Consider the following 17,070-nt stretch of genomic DNA (forward strand, 5'->3'; position numbering starts at 1 on the left):
TCTCCACTTTCACTCTCCCCTCAGAACACCCCGGTATAAGCCCTCTCCTCTCTCATGTACATCCCCAAACCAGCCCTCCCTGGTCTCCCACCCGAAACCAGACTCTGTCTCCTTCCTCTCTACTCTTTCCTTCCATCCCGTCCTCCTCAAAGCACTCTCTGCCCCCTCCCTATCCAAGAGAGCTCTCTCCCTTCCTTTCACCACACCCCCTACCCCTCTTCCCTCCCTCAACCCCTCCCACACACCCCTTTCCCAGATCCCAGGTCATTACACTTTGCAGCTCTCTCCCGCAGACTAATCTAACCCTGAGCATTGTCCCTACTCCCGGCTGCTTTTCTTGCAGTTAGATCATCTCTCCCTAGAGCTGGACTCCTTCATATTTCTTTCACCCCTTCTTGCTCTGTGTATGTGTGTCATTTTTTTTCCCATTTCTGTGTCGGTTGCTGGGATGTAGGATATAAAGAAAGGGGCTTTTTCTCCCCTCCAGCAACCTGCTGAGTTTTGCTGTGGTTTTTTTTCCCTTCCAATCAGGGGGACAAGTTGTCAGTCTCCACTTTGGCTGACAACTCTGCAAAGTACTTTTCATCTGAGTGTTGAATGTGGCTCGGGAATTGGGCAACAGGTAGCAGCTTTTCTGGTGCTTTTTTGCAACAGGTAAGAGGAATTTTTGTACTCCTAACAGCCATGCTCTGTGAAGACAACCCTGGTTGATTAGTTTGGATCCATTTTTTCCCTTGCACACGGTGGGCGAAACTAGTACAGAAAAGTTTTTGTAGACATGTAGCAACAGGATCTGGAGTTAATGACACCAGAAAAACCAAGAGGAATTGGATTAAATTGTACCTAACCCAAGCTTTTCAATGTAGTCTGCAAAATCCTAACTGTGCCTGCACACTGTGTTGATGTGTTTCTGCCAACTTGTTTTTGCTACAGTACTGAACTTGAGGGAGCCAGCTGTTGTGAAACTGCTAGATTCCTGTCTGATTGTGGTAAGACAGATGCAGAGACTTAGGAAGTGGTAATGTCACCATTAAGAAAAGTCAAAGGTTTCAAGCTGATATGAGCTTTTCAGATATCACAGCAGTGTTCCTTTATAGCCATCATTTTTCACATTGCTTCTGCAGGTCACACTCTGATCAGGATTTTGATTTATCTAGCCTTTTCCTGGTAGTTATAGCTTCTACCTAACTATGTGGGACCTCGTGTAGTTCTGGGTGACAATTCTTCCACCTCCTATTTATTACAAAGCTTCCTTGACCCAATTTTTCATTGTAGCATTTGGCTTCCCCTGTAAACATAGAGCTTTTGCCTCATTCGGCACTTCTTTTTACATGTTCTTCGTAGCATTTTATATAGCTGATGTTCTCAGAGAGGTCGCTGACTCTTTGACAGCTGACACTTTGCACCCTTCAGTGTGCACTCAGTGCGGTGTGTATGCATGTGCTTCAGACCTTAAAATAACACATTTGGTCTGCTCTGTATGGACACGGAGGGGGAGATTTTGAAAATCATGTTCCTGCACACTTGATCTACATTCATGATCATTAAACTTGCATGTGCCGTTCTCCTGTTTGTTATGACACATGATTAACTATGCATCTGACTAGCCTTTTTGCAGTCCATTGCCATGCATGAATTAGACATGCAAGTACACACCAGGCACATGCACACACCCTTTTACTCCCCAAATACACACATATATAAATCTGGCCTTGAAGATTCTATGGCACGCATTAGGGATTTTTCCCAGTATTGTTTATCAAGACTTCAGTTCCTGCCATTCTCATTTGTGTTTTCCAGTTGACTGTTGCTTCATACATATGTGGAGGGTGCCACGCAGAGGGGCTGTGTGTGCCTTGTTTGCAGAGTGCTTTAGGATCCTTTGTATAAAGTGTGCTCTATTCATGACAGTGTTGCTATTTTACACAGGGTTATGGGGGTTGCCAACTTTGTAATATTAACTGGCTGGTCTAGTATGAGTGTCCTTCGGAACATCCCCCGCCCCATCTCTCCCCCTGAAGCCCCACCCCAAGCTACCTTCTACCTCCCCCAAAGCCCTGCCTTCCATTCATTCCTCTTCCCCAAGCCCTGTCACTCACTGCTTTCCCCCCCCTTCCCCACCCCTGCCCAAGTGACTTGTCTGCAGAGTTGGGACTGGGAGCTATAGTCACCTGACAGGTCGGAGGTGGTCCCAGCTGAGTAGGGGCTGACACAGGTGATATCTCAGTGCCTACCCCATCTGCAGCAACCTTGGGGTGATCGGTCAGTAGAGATGACTGGACACTGTCAGGCCCCTCTTTGACCAGACTTTCTGGTCAAAAATTGGGCACTTGACCACCCTCCTTGATGCAAAACTGGCAGTGGATTATTACAGAGCTGTGCTCGGGAGTAAGCGTTGCAGACCCATAGGGCTACATTAGTAGAGCTCACCATGACTGAAGGTGATTTAGAAAGACTTTTACCACCTTGATGATGAACTGGGATATTCTGGTAGATCTCCAAACAGGCTGCTATTATCATTGGGCTCACCTGCTCTGGGGCACTGTGGCGTTTCTCTGCCAGGATTCTGACTAGTGGAAACTGAGGCACAGAGATATTCAGAGCCACATTCTGATCTCAGTGACGCCCAGGCAAGGCTGAAGAGTCTTCATTGACTTACACAAGAATATAAGCACAGCCATGCTCAGGTCCACCGATGGGGGAGGACAAAGAGGACCATTGCCCCCAGGCCCAGCGATTGACATGGGCCTGGAACTGCCACCACTGCTACTGTAGCAGCAGCAGATGGAGCCCTGGGCCCTTTACATTGTTGCTTGAACGCCGCACACTCCATGCGGCTGACAGCTGGGAGGGGTTCAGCATGCTCCAAGCGGTGTTAAGGGCTAGCTGCCCCCCAGCCCTGCCTCTTCTGTTTGAGGCCCGGTCCCTTCTGGGAATGCAATGCTTGCCCCACCCCGCCACTACCACCTTACCCAAGGGCCTGTGGAGTCTGGTGGCTCCTTTGGCCATACTAGGTCAGACCGATGGTCTATTTCTGACAGTGCCCAGGGCCAAATGTGCTGTCTAACCAAGTCTTCTGGTTTCTGTATAACCAGACTTCGGCGGAATAGCTCTGGATTCAACTGAAGCTCAATGCCGGCATTGCAGGACTTGCTTAAAGTCACTCAGCAGATCTGTGGGTAGAGAGTCTGGATTAAAAGCCATATCTTCTGACTTCAGTCCGCAACCTCTAACCAGGAGTCAGTGGTTCCTGAACTGATGGGATAGGGACCAACTGTTGTTCACTTTATCAATGGAAGTCATTTCCTAGGCTTGATTTGAGTGAGACTATTCACATGAGGTGAAACGAGGAAATGTTGACTAGTGGCCATTCTCTCACCTGCTACTCCCGTGGCACTACCCATGCAATAAAGTCCTACTCTGAATGAGTATGAGTGGGAGAATTAGGTCTGGGGGCTGGCCAGGGCACTTTCTGGAGGAATAGAAATCTTTGGGTGGGTTTCCAGAGCTCTGAGATCTGAGTGTGTGTCTGCACATCTGTATATACACACCCTGAATCCTCACCTGACACCCCTTCCTGGCATGCCAAATATTTTAGGGCAAACCTCTCTCTTACATGCCAGCGCTAGCCCCTTGATGGAAACTGTGATATTTCAAAAGATATTCCTTGGCCTCCAATGCAGGCTAGAAATCTCATTAAAATATGTCTCCTGCAAAATGCTCTGTAATTATGTCTGCTTCAAAGACGACGTCAATTTTGTCATTTTATGACTTTTTCTCGAGACCTGTTTTTTTAAATCATTGGAATGCTTGCAGTTTTCACTCCTTGCATCACCCGTATGCGTTCCCCCCCCCCCATCCTGTCATGGGTGGGAGAGCCTTACAGAGAACCCCACCTACTAGGTGACCTCTCACTCAGCCCCACCTGGGACTTCTCCCTGTACTATGTCACCTAACCTATCTGAAGTAGGAAAAATTCCCCAACTTCTCTTCATTGCACTGAAAAGTTCCTTGGTCATCCATATCCTTGGTTGTTCCATGTTCCCTCTTCCCATTGGCCACTCAGGGTCCTTGATTCTTCCTGCCTTCCGTGAGCGGAACTCCTACTTAAGTCAAGGCCTCAATGTTCCCTGGTAAAGGTCGCACTCTAATAAACCCCATCCCCTCCAGACTTGGTTACTTGTCCCATAGTCCTTTCCCAGGACAAGCTGTGACTAAGTAATGAATAAAGCTGGGCTGCATCTATCTATCAGTGTGGCAAGGGAACCAGAGTATACAGAAATCCATATCAGGGCCCCTTCCCTTCTAGCTGAGGTCTAGCTGAGTTCCCCTTCCTAGTTAACAATATGAGAAGGATAAGGTGGCCATGACCATGATGTCATGACACCTCTCTCCCTTCCTCCCCCAGCCTTAACCTCTTGGGATAAAGCATGGCTCTAGAAGTTAGGTCCTGCTGAGTTCTAATTCTCTACTCTGCCACTGATTTCAGTCACGACTCAGTCATGATTCTAAGAAGGAGCTTACGTCCCATTAAAGTTGGTGCACATGCTTAAGTGCTTTGCTGAATAGGAGTGGTTTGCTGAATCAGGGTCTTAGGCTGTGTCTAGACTGGCAAGTTTTTCCGCAAAATCATCTACTTTTGCGGAAAAACTTGCCAGCTGTCTACACTGTCCACTTGAATTTCCAGAAAAGCACTGACGAGCTCATGTAAGATCGTCAGTGCTATTCCGGAAATACTATGCTGCTCCCGTTCGGGCAAAAGTCTTTTTCCGAAAGACTTTTGCGCAAAAGGGCCAGTGTAGACAGCATAGCACTGTTTTCCGCAAAAAAGCCCCGATGGCGAAAATGGTGATCGGGGCTTTTTTGCAGAAAACCGCGTCTAGATTGGCCACGGACACTTTTCCGCAAAAAGTGCTTTTGCAGAAAAGCATCCTGCCAATCTAGACGTGCTTTTCCGAAAATGCTTTTAACGGAAAAGTTTTCCATTAAAAGCATTTTCGGAAAATCATGCCAGTGTAGACGTAGCCTTAAGGTTTGTCTGAGGGAAAGGCATTTATTTTCTTTGCTTGTTTCCTAATCAGTAACACAAGGATTATAATATTCACTTTCCAACTTCCCAGGATGCTTGGAGGACTAATGTAGCTAATGTTTGAACAGCACATAAGTAGGACATAAGTAGCTGAAGTTTGAAAAGCACTCTAAAAATGGCAAGCTGTGCAAGTGCTATTTATTATTATCTGGGCTGGTGAGGGTGTGTCATCATAGACCACTGCTCTAATTTGGAGTGGAATAAAAACCGCCCCCGACAGTATTAGCAACTATAGCCAGACAGGCTACACAATGGATACTGACCTTTCTGGCAGAGTCAGGAAAGGTAACTTAATGCAGTACTGTGTGCAGCAAAATGATGTGTTTCTAGAAACAATATGAGAATGAGAGAGTTGCTGGTGTGCCCACTGAAATCAATGGGAGCATTGCTCTTCATTTTAGTGGGTGCACAAATAGACCTTTGAACAAAGGGATTGCCATTATGGGGTCTTTCCTGGCCAGTATCCTGCCTCTTTGTCTGCACTGGTCAAAACCCGATGCCTTGGAAGACTGAGTCTCTGAACTCCAATAATGTACCTATCCATTTGTGCTACATGGCGCGTGATGGAGGGGGGAGAGTTACTGTCTGGTCTTTGCCCAGCATGTAGTTTAAAATTGTTTTACAAATGTTACATAAGTGGTTTTACAGTGGTGGATTCCAGTCTCTGGCATCCTCGAATGCTGCTTCCTCCCAGCCAAGAGTTAGCTAGATTCTCTGCCATTTACCCCGGATATATGTTGTGAGTCCCAATTGGAGAAAGATAGCAAGCCAGCCCCTGTCTGTGTAACCTATTTTAAACTCCAAATGGGCAGAGTTGGGCAAAGCTGGCCATAAACAATACAAACCACTGGGGCGGGTCAGCATCTGGCAAGGGTCAATTATAATTTACACAAGCTGTCTGGGCCCTGAAATGGGGTTAGGAATGAATGAAAATCTGCCATTGGCAAGTGAGAAACAGAGCCCTTTCAGGCAGGGTTACGCTCTTGCATGGATTTCCTTCCCCCTGCCGCATACACATTTGCTTTGCCAATGCTAATATCTGAGTGTATCTATTATGGTATGGGTGCAAGCATTAGGATAACCTGGAAAACAATGTATTTGCTCTGGCATCGATGTGGTTCATTACAAATATATTGATGGCTCTCTGCAATGTGAGGTATTCCCTGAGTTTGGCTTAATTGCTTGCATTTGATTGTCATACTGTGCTGTGTTAGCTTGCAATGATTTTTGTACGAGGGGTCAAAGCAGCAATATTATTCTGCCACTTGGCATGCCATTCCAGGGGACTCTTAGCTCTAACATTTTGCACATTTCTGGACTTGTGCTTTTTTTTGTTTTAATTTATCTTCAGCCGAATCTTTATCGTTCTGTTTTTATTGTTCTTGACTCAGGTGCAATTTTTGCAGTCGTGACTTGCCTGTCACATTACATAGCTGCTGATAGGATCTGAGGTATTTCCTTCCAAAGCGGTAAGGTTTACATGGACTGAGATACAAAGAAAGTGGTTGGCATGTCAGTAGAAAATTCCCTTCTCCCCAGAGGGCCGTTTATTGCTGTGGATGCCTTGGAAATTCCTGAGCCGCTCAGTTCTGAATACAGCAGCTATTTAACCCCTGTATTACAGAAAAGCGTTTATCATTGTGACTGTCACAGTTGCAGCCAATGAGTGAAGCCATGCAGTGTGTGCCCTCACTGTCACCACAGCATGGGGGGGGGGGGAATTCACCCCACCTCATCCCAAAGTGCTTTGCGGAGCCAGGAATCCCCTCACTCATTTCTGAAGTGGCGTGCAGCATCCGTTTAATACCCTCACAGCCACAGGACCCAATAGTTCAGAGCAGCAGATGAAATACAGGTTCAACTTCTGAGGTCCCAAACTCTCTGGCCGGGCCACAGCCATGGTCTGGGAGGATCACAGATGTTGATGAACTAGAGAGCCCCAGTGCAGAGATTACTGGAGGCTGGGAGCAGAGCTGGGCTTTGGAGCCTGTGGGGCACCCGAGCCTGCAGCCAGCGGGGCTGGGTAGCCATCAGGGCCACCAGAGGCAATGGGGCTAGGGGACTGCATAGCCCGGAGCCAGCAGGGCTGGGAAGGAGTGGGCCGCGAGTGCCGTCAGGGCCACTGGAGATCGTGGGGCTATCAGGGCAGCGAGAGCTTGCGGAGCCAGTAGGGCTGGGGGTGCCACTAGAAGTCATGGGGCCACAGAGCCCACAATACTGCCATAACCAGGGGACGGGGGCAGTCGTGCCAGGTGTGGGGGGCAAGTAGTGGAGCAGAGAGCCCCCTCCCCCACAACCTCCTCTGGTTTGGCAAGTTCCCTTGTCCAGGACCAGTCAGGTCCTGAGGGCGCTGGACCAGGGAGGTCCTCAGGGTGCCGGACCAGGGAGGTCCAACCTGTAGAATATCTTAACCAAATGAAACTGCAAGGGAAGATGATAAGTAGGCACCATTTTCAATCCACATCAACAGTGGTGTCAATGCATTTGCCCTAGGAAACTATTCCATGTGATCTTTGAGCCCCATAGATCTAGACCGAGACTTGGGCAGCTTGCTCTGTTCTGACCTGCGGAATAGGGCATTGGGCCAGTCACAGTTCAGAGAGAAGAGGTCACACAGAAATGATCCGCGACACTTCCTGGGGCACCTGGAGTTTCTGTAGTGATGTCACATCCCAGCACTGACCAAGCTAAACTCTGCTCCACTTACTAAGATCCACAGGTCTGCAACCTGGGATGGTATGGATGCAAGAAAGTGCCTTTGTGACGGACTGTGCCAGGGACACCACCAGGCTTGGTATAGTCTTAGCTTCATCTTCTTGCAGCAGAAGGAAAAAGGCCCCCTTTCTGTGCGAGGGACTGAGGACATCTGAGGGACTGAGGACTCCCCTAATAGAGTACTTGAGTTGTTTCAGACTAATTTCCCACCCCACCCCCATCTTGCTGTTCAACTGTGCTGCCGCCTGTGGTGTTATTCTAAGAACTGTTTTTATGTTTTCTGTGGGATTTTTCTTAATTACATGGGTAAGTACTTTTGATGATTGATCCCTGCAATTAAAACAACTTCACCACTGGGGGCCTTTGTATTTGCCTGCATTTCCCTCCCTTGGGTTCCTCATGAAGTCCATTGCTTTATTTTGTTGCTTCATTTACTGGCTCTTTTCAAAGTTCTTTGTCCTTTTTTTTATATCTTTTCAGTTGATTGCTTTATCTGTCTTCTCCTGCTTTCCTCCCTGACAGTAGGCTCCTCTGCTTCTTATTTTTCCTTTAGTTTTTGCACTTAATTATTAGGCTGTGTCTACACTGGCCACTTGAATTTCTGCAAAAGCACTGACTTCCTACTGTAAGAAATCAGTGCTTCTTGCAGAAATACTATGCGGCTCCCATTCAGGCAAAAGTCCTTTTGCGCAAAACTTTTGCTCAAAAGGGCCAGTGTAGACAGCTCAGATTTGTTTTCCGCAAAAAAGCCCCTATCGCGAAAATGGCGATCGGGGCTTTTTTGCGGAAAAGCGCGTCTAGATTGGCCACGGACGCTTTTCCGCAAAAAGTGCTTTTGCGGAAAAGCGTCCGTGCCAATCTAGACGCGCTTTTCCGAAAACGCTTTTAATGGAAAACTTTTCCATTAAAAGCATTTCCAGAAAATCATGCCAGTCTAGATGTAGCCTTAGTGTTTCAGTAGCGTTTAGGGGCCTAATCCCCATTGTGCTGGGGCAGTACAAACATAAAACAAAGAGGATCTGCTCCCAAAGAGCTTGCAGCATAAGTACTGGTTGAACCTCTCTAGTCCAGAACTCTGGTTCAACATTGTCAGAGACCTTCTGGGTGCTCCGGGGTTGGAGACCTGAGGGGGAAAACCGGCACAGCAGGAGCATGAATACGCCCGTACCAGAGAGATTGGAGCAGACGGCCAGGGAGTGGGCAGCCAGGAGCTTGGGGAGTACGAGCCAGGAAGCTGAGGCAGGGTGCCAAGGCCGGAGGCCAGAAGCAGAACCCAAGTCTAGAGGCTTGCAGCAGAGGAGCCGGCATTGACTTCTCCTGGTATGTCATCTTGTCTGCCTGGGGCAGGCTGTTGGGATTACATGGCGTCCGGTGTGAACAACGACCAGACAACATTCTCTTCTTCCTGAACATTTTATGACGGCTGACTACCAGACTTGTTAGGGTGTTTAACAACATCGTGAAGCGGCTCAGTCTCCTTCAGCTCTGTGGGCTGTGTAAGCTTGTCTAGTCCTGGCAGATGGTGCTTCAGTTCACCATTTATCACAGAGGACAAGTTCATAGTTGTTTTTGTCAAGTCTTAATAAATCACAGGAGAAATCAGTATGGGCTTCTGCTGTCAGGCAACAAATGACCTTGGGATGCATCACGAAAGGGGAAATAGTACATTACGGGCTGAAACGATGACATTTGTATGCTCCAAGTTAGGACTCCGGAGAGGAAATTTTCAATGGCACAAAGGAGTTAGTGCCAAACTCCCCTTAACTTTCAGTGCAGGTTGGGCACCGGACTCTCCTTTGTGCCTCTGACAAACTGCCTCCTCCATCTATAATTAGTCCTCTAAAAAATTGGCCTGATACTCCAGGAGTGAGCATGCACGGCTTCCATTAACTTCAAGGACATGGTGCCTACCACCAATGTTGACCATTTTGACTCCCTGTCCATTGTTTGAAGACCATGCAATATTTTGAGAGTTGTTTGTTTGCTACCCCTGTTTTTACAGGTGGAGAAATTTAGCTACAGAGAAGTTAAGTGACTTTCTTAAGGTTACAGAAGAAATGTTTCTGAGTGAAATGCCACTCCCAGATGTCCTGACTCCCTGGTCTACACTTCTAACACAAAACTATCCTTGTTCTGACACTGTATGAAAGCTTCTCCTGAATTTAAGTATACCCATTCTTGGAATAGAGAGTATGCTGGTGAAAAGGTTTCTTGGAAATGTATCTTAATGGCAGTGGAAAAAGGGGGAATACATGGACAGAAAAGTTCACATTTTCTGGGAGGAAACGTTTGTGTTATACAGGAAGCTAACTTTGTATTAGAACCAGAGATTTAAACCTATTGCTTCTTGTCCTATCATCAGAGGCCAAGGAGAACAATTTTTCTCCCTGCTCCTTGGAACACCTTTTTAGAAACCTGAAAATTGCTGTCATGTCCCTTCTCAGTCTTCTTTTCTAAACTAAACAAACCCAGCTCTTTCTGCCTTCCCTCATAGCTCATGTTTCTAGACCTTTAATCATCATTGTTGCTCTTCTCTGGACCTTCTCCAATTTCCCCACGTCATTTTTGAAATGTGGTACCCGGAACTGGACAAAATACTCCAGCTGAGGCCTAATCAGCACAGAGTAGAACGGAAGAACGACTTCTCATGTCTTGCTCACAACACTCCCGTTAATGCATCCCAGAATCATGTTTGCTTCTTTTGCAACAGTGTCACACTGTAGACTCATATTTAGCTTGTGGCCTGCAATGACCTCTAGATCCCTTTGAGCAGTACTCCTTCCTAGATAGTCGCTTCCCATTCTGTATGTATGAAACTGATTTTTCCTTCCTAAGTGGAATACTTTTCATTTGAACTTCATCCCGTTTACCTCAGACCATTTCTCTAGTTTGTCCAGATCACTTTGAATTTTGACCCTTTCCTCCAAAGCACTTGCAACCCCTCTCAGCTTGGTATTATTTGCAAACTTAATAATTGTACTCTCTATGCCACCATCTAAATCATTGACAAAGATATTGAACAGAACTGGTCCCAAAACTGATCTCTGCAGAACTCCACTTGTTATGCCCTTCCAGCATAACTGTGAACCGTTAAACATTTTCAGAGTAGTTATTATCTAGACAGTTATACACCATGTTCATTGACTGTAGGGTTCGGTATCAATAGGACAAATGTCAATTCTCTATACCGTAATTCTAGGGCTTTAACAGAGCCAGCATTTCTCAGTCCTCATATCTGTGGTTTATTGAGCACTAAAATCTTCTTAGTGCTCTATGGAACAAAGAGGCAGCTAGGGTCCCAAATAATAATGAGCTGTATTATGGCTGCCTCATTGAGGGCCAGAATCTGCTGCCTCCTTACTCATGTTGACTAGTCCCTTCATTTGCAAGTTGTCCCATTGCAATACCTTGCACATGAAGTACTGCTCAACATGCGTAAGGGTGGCAGGATCAGCTGTTAGCCTTTGAGCTGCTACACTCCTTCTCTGTGGTCAGTGTTTTGGATCCTTTAGAAATCATGGGTGGGTTTTTACCACAAGTACTTTGCTTTGGCCTAACTCTGCTAACATTGCAGGGTATGTCTACACTTGCCTCCTAGTTCGAACTAGGGAGGCAAATGAAGCATACCGAAGTTGCTAATGAAGCGTGGGATTTAAATATCCCACGCTTGATTAGCATATTCGCGTCTGGTTGCCATTTTAAAAAGCCAGTAACCTGAATTAATTTGCCGTGTGTAGATGCAGTAGTCCGATCCAAAACCCTTCCCTCCTCATTGCACGAGGAGTAACAGTTAATTTGAGGGAAGGGTTTTGGATCGGACTACCGCATCTACATGCGGCGAGTTAATTCAGGTTACTGGCTTTTTAAAATGGCGACTGACCGCGAATATGCTAATCAAGCACGGGATATTTAAATCCCACGGTTCCTTAGCAACTTCAGTATGCTTCATTTGCCTCCCTAGTTCAAACTAGGGGGCAAGTGTAGACATACCCATAGTGAACAAAACTGAGTTTTACCTTTTACTTCAGTGGAAACAGCTAGGCCAGAACGAAGAGTTTTGGGAGTCCTGCCTTAAACATTTTGAACACTTATTCTGGGGAATTAAAAGGCTGTAAATTCATTCAGATTCTTCTTTTGTAGAAAGGAAGAAGGTGAGCCAAAACATTGCTGGTAGTCAATATTACTAGTCCTGATACAGGGATACAGGTCCTGGACCAGAAGCTGTTGTCTTCTAACTGCTGGTCAGTGGCTTATGTGGGTCTTGTTGGGTTTCTAATTAATTAGTCTTGGTGGGTTTCTAATAAACAGGTGCCCATAGAACCAACCACCCACTGCAGCTGGTACTAGTGAACATATTTTCTAATCCTAATCCTCTCTGTTGATTAAAGGCAAGGTGGGGGAGGAGGGAGAAGAAGGGGAAAGTTGGCCAACTGTCCCTTTAAATTGCCTTGGAGCTCTGAGCAGCATTCTCTGGGTGGTGCTAAGGGCTGGAGTGGGGCATGGTGCTGTCTGGGTGGTGCTGAGGCCTGTCTGCTCCAGCTCTGCCCCTTCTGGCCGAGGCCCCATTCCTTCCTGGAGTGCGGAGACTGCTGTATAACTGGCCATGGGGCCCAGCAATTCTGTCAGCCTCCCTGATTTTGGGAAATGCCCTGAACGAGGAGTGTAGAGTAAACTGCACTGCCCCAAGAGTGGCTGTGGGCACCCAATTACTCCTGTGTTCCTCTCCTGGTTTGTATGCAGGTGCTGGAAGGGAAACTACTGAAAGCCTCAAAAGGTGCAGTTTACTTCCCTCAGACCTTGCATTTGGCCAAGGGAGTGGAAGAGGAAGACAAATCTCTGTCTTTTCTGCCTATTTGCGTGCAGGGCTGTATCCAGTGACCACAGGTCCATCAGCGTAGGTCCATCAATGGCTATTAGCAAGAATGGGTAGGAATGGTGTCCCTAGCTGCTGTTTGTCAGAGGGTGGGAATGGGTGATGGGTGGAATTGCTTGATGATTCCCTGTTCACTTCTTCTGGGGGCACCTAGCATTGGCCACTGTCTGAAGACAGGATACTAGGCTAGATGGAACCTGATGGGCTAGTATGGCCATTCTTATATTATGCAAGAGATGGACCCATGATTGAGGCTGTTTGACTGAGTGCGTGGGGGGCGGGGGGAGGGGTTGACCTGCTGAGCTGACTCTCATCTCATTCTCCTGCTTGGTTGAGTAAAGCAAGAGCACAGCCGAGCCCTACATGTGTTTGGGACTAAACTCTGCTTTCCATGTAGAGGGGTCTACTTGGAGGGTTGTGTCATATCAGTGGGGCTTTGTTGGGAAGCTTGCTGAGTTGCTGCATGCCTGTGGTTAAAGAGAGGACTCCATTTGAGTTACATTAATCTGGGACCTTACACCAACCAAGTCCCTGCAAATAAATGTGAAGTTCCTTGAGAAATCTTCATCATTAAGGGCAGGTGGGCAAGTCCAACTCACCTCCAAGGGCCTGCACTGCTTTACTGCCATTCTGAATTAGTGTTGCCCCATTGATTGATTTGACACCCACTGGTATAGATTTGGTGCAGTACAGTGCAGTGGAATCAAGCTCCCAAATATTATATACTGTAGACTTCCTTTACGTTTCCATTTCTGAGTCCTGCCATTTGGAATTTGATGAAACTTAAACATGTTGAACTAGAGTTCTTTGCTTGCCCTTGCATGATCCTTTCAAAAATTCTCTTTGGTCTGATGGTATTTCCTTGTCTCAGATACTTTAATTCTTGAATGGTTGCCAGTGAAATGAAGTCTTGGTTGTGTAATTCTTCACCTGAGTGTTATAAAGTTGACACTTTTATGCACGGTAACATTGGGAATAATCCTATGCCTCTAGGACACAGAAGCAAGATGATAATGTATAAATATTTTCCAGATACGACAATGGTTTAACATATGCAATGTTGAATAACAACACTAGTGATAACATTACAATGGAGGGCAGTTGAACAATTTAAAAGCACTTTGCACAGGAAACCTTATATTTGGCAGCTTTGTAATGATGTCCTTGCTAAGATACACTAATGTTGCACCTTATTTGCTGTCATTTAAAACTTGTCTCTTTCCTTTAATACCTTCAGTTTAGAGGAACTTCATCTGAAAACATGTAAACGTATATTCAGTGGTGGCTCATCAGACACATTTGAGTGCTCAGTGAAAACAATGTCTCCTGGACCAAAGTGTCTAGAGACAGTGACTGTGTGATAGCATAAAAGTTTGAGTGGGATACTCACACACAAAGTAAATAGTGAAGGCTTGAGTGTAGTTAAGCAAATCATTCCAAATGAGTAAATGAATCAAACCTAAACAGAGGCGGTAACTAATGTATGACACTATTACAGCCACTGTTGGTAGAAGAATGGAGTGTACTGGTATTAGCAGTGCAAAGAAAAGCTTGTGCTGAAATGCCTGTGAAAACTGGAATGTACTCTATCAAGCCTCTGTTCTCTTGTGGACTTGAGAAATAGAAGAGCTAGATAAGGACAGCAGTTCCTGGCCCCGCCCCCTAATATGTTGCCTTGGAGCCGGGGATGCAGCAAGCTCTTTCAACTGCTTCTATTTAAAGGGCTTGTGCCTTCCCCGCAGCTGTCAAGCAACAGAAGCCACAGGGAAAATGTGAGCCCTGTCAATGGAAGCCATTGAAAGGGCTCGCAGCTCCTGCCCCCTGCTAACGTGATACCTGGGAGCCCAGGGGAGGTGCAAGTCCTTTCAACACCTATTTCAATGCCCCCTTCCGCTCAAGTCTCCACCCCTTCTGGGGAGGCCCACAACCACTTCAAAGATGTCTGAAGTGGCCTCCCCTTCAAAAATTATTGCCCGCCCCTGCCTTAAGCCGAGCTTGGTGGCGTCCCCAGAGTGGGAGGCAGATGGGAGCAAACATTTCCCATCGGCTTCCCTTACCCCTCACAAAAGGAGGAGTACTGGACTCCAGTGGGGATGCCCTCTGAGTTCCATTAAGCAAGTCTTAACTAGACTTGCTCAATCAAACTCCAGAAGATTGATCACGGCAGCAGTGACCTTCCATGTAGTGAAGACAAGCCCTGAATAAGGTTCTGTTGTAATCCTTTTCTCTTTTGGGGACTTACGTCGCCTTAGTTGTAACAACATTAAATTTCCTAATACATTGAAGATTTGCATGAAGTATGCAAGTCATTCTGCTGCTGTGGCATATGCAAAGCTTTGGGCTGGACGTGAAAGACACAGTTCAGTGGTTTTGGATTCAAATGTGCTTAATTTTTTAGGCAAAATTCCTCCTTAGATTTGGGATCTCACTCTAGCAATTTGCATGCAGCACATGCCATGTGGAAATGAAACAGCATAAACAGAATGGACAACAAGTCTAGTCCATATGAAGGACCAAAAGCCTTTACTAAACTAGAGATACATAAATAATGAAGAAAAATGTACTTTCCTAAGGATCTTTTAAAAATCTTTCCCAATGGAAATACACTGAATGCCAATTGCTATGGAGACCAGCAGTGCTTTGTAAGGAACTTTTGGGTGGTACTTTCTGTGCATTTGTGTACAAATAAATGAACTGCTTTTCTCAGTCTGAGAACTCAGCATCACCTTGTGTTTGCATTCCCTTATGAGCTGCTGCTTGGAAGGCAGAAGCAATGCTCTGAGTGTATTGATGGAGTAATTGAAGGACAGGTGACTTGCTACCCTTATATGCCAGTTACCTGTTCTTGAGGAGGTGCTAATGGGGTCTCTGCCTGCAATTTCTTTTGTCGTAGATTTAAAGTGAATTGATAACTCTGAAAAGTGACTTGAAAAATGGCACTGTGGATTTCCATGTTTGTTTCTCATAACTTAGGAGACTTTGTTTCCTTAATTCCTAGCCCGGCCACTCACTCTGTGCTGTGCTGCAGACAAGATCCAAAGACTGGAAGCTGAAGTTAAATAAATACAGGCTGGAGATAAGGTACAAATTTAATGGGGTAAACTAACCACTGGGCTAACTTACTGGGGATATGCTGGAGTCTTCACTCCATGGCGTTCTCAGATCAAGACAGGATGTCTTTGGGCTTCAGGCAAGAGTTGTTCAATGAAATACTTTGACCTGTACTAGACAGGAGGTTGGACTATATCTGTGATTCTGAGTTCTCTTCTGCTCTGCGTTACCACTAGCAATTAGAATTCCACTGGCCAGCATAGGCTCTGGGTTGCACCTGGGCAGCCGGCTTGGTGTTCCATGGGTATATACAGGTAAGAACTGGAAAATAACGTTGTCAAACAATTCTGTTGCACAAGAAGGAATAGAATGCTGCTCACGCTCTTAGTTGTGTTGCCTCTGCAGGGATAAGGGGGGGGGGAACCCATTAACTTGTTTTTAATCACCAAAGTAAAATATGAGTCTGCACAGAAGTAAGAGCTTTGGAGTAAAAACAGTGCCCTTCAGCAATCTTTCAGAATAGAACACCTAATGTGTGTCTTTTCCTGTATACAGGATAAGTCTGCACATCTATTGTGCCCATTGCTATGATGTGTAAGTGTAGGTGAGGATCTGTCTGTGTACATGCACACACATGTAGATGATTTGCTGGTGGCATCAGGGTTTAATTAGTATGATTCTGGGCATTCTAAAGTAAGATCAATGCATAGACAGTCAGTGACAGGAAAGACGTTCTAACTGAAGTTTAACTCCCCAGAACTCCCTGCCCGTAAGTTCCATTCCAAACTTCCGACACTGGAGAGTCTCAAAGGCTGCTCCCATAAGATAATGCAGTATACACAGAATTAATATCAGTGTTTTACACCAGTAAATGCCATCTTGGTCACCCCATTCAAGTCTGTTTTACAACACAGAGATTTTGTTACTATATTGAGAAAGAGATCAGTTTTACCTTAAGACCTGAAGCCCATAGGACTGGCTTTTCCTGCATTATAGCTGACTATTATAAAGGCAAACTACAGGTCTGTAAGAATTAAATAAGTTAGCGTAAGTGTAGTCAAGTAGAGTAGACCTGTGATGTTTAGCATAGATAATTGGCCTGATGGTTCCCCTTAGGTTATGAGGAACTGGTATCCTGCTTGGGATGGATCAAAACTCCAAAGTTTTGGGTACTTGCCTGAATTGAGACCCCTCCCTCGCCAAAGCTTTCCATGCTCGGCCATCACTACTGTTAATCCAAGCATCTGGCTTTTGCAAACCAAAATTCAGCAGGAGAAGTGGACAGCTACAAGAATCAGGCACCTCGCAGTCTCTCAAGACCAGCTCCATGCTGCAGGATTCC

The 17,070-nt window shown here is 46.0% G+C and overlaps 1 protein-coding gene across 1 annotated transcript in view; it reads left to right on the forward strand.

Moving 5' to 3' along the window:
• The first annotated feature begins 240 nt into the window (after positions 1 to 240).
• Positions 241 to 17,070, forward strand: part of COL22A1 (collagen type XXII alpha 1 chain) — a 310,548-nt gene continuing 293,718 nt past the window's right edge. Inside the window, exons 1-2 of the mRNA XM_075920074.1 lie at positions 241 to 654; positions 15,676 to 15,758. The gene's annotated coding sequence lies outside the window, so the exon portion shown is untranslated. The remainder of the gene's footprint in view (positions 655 to 15,675; positions 15,759 to 17,070) is intronic.

This window comes from Pelodiscus sinensis, chromosome 2 (assembly GCF_049634645.1).
Source record: "Pelodiscus sinensis isolate JC-2024 chromosome 2, ASM4963464v1, whole genome shotgun sequence".
Lineage (NCBI taxonomy): Eukaryota > Metazoa > Chordata > Testudines > Trionychidae > Pelodiscus > Pelodiscus sinensis.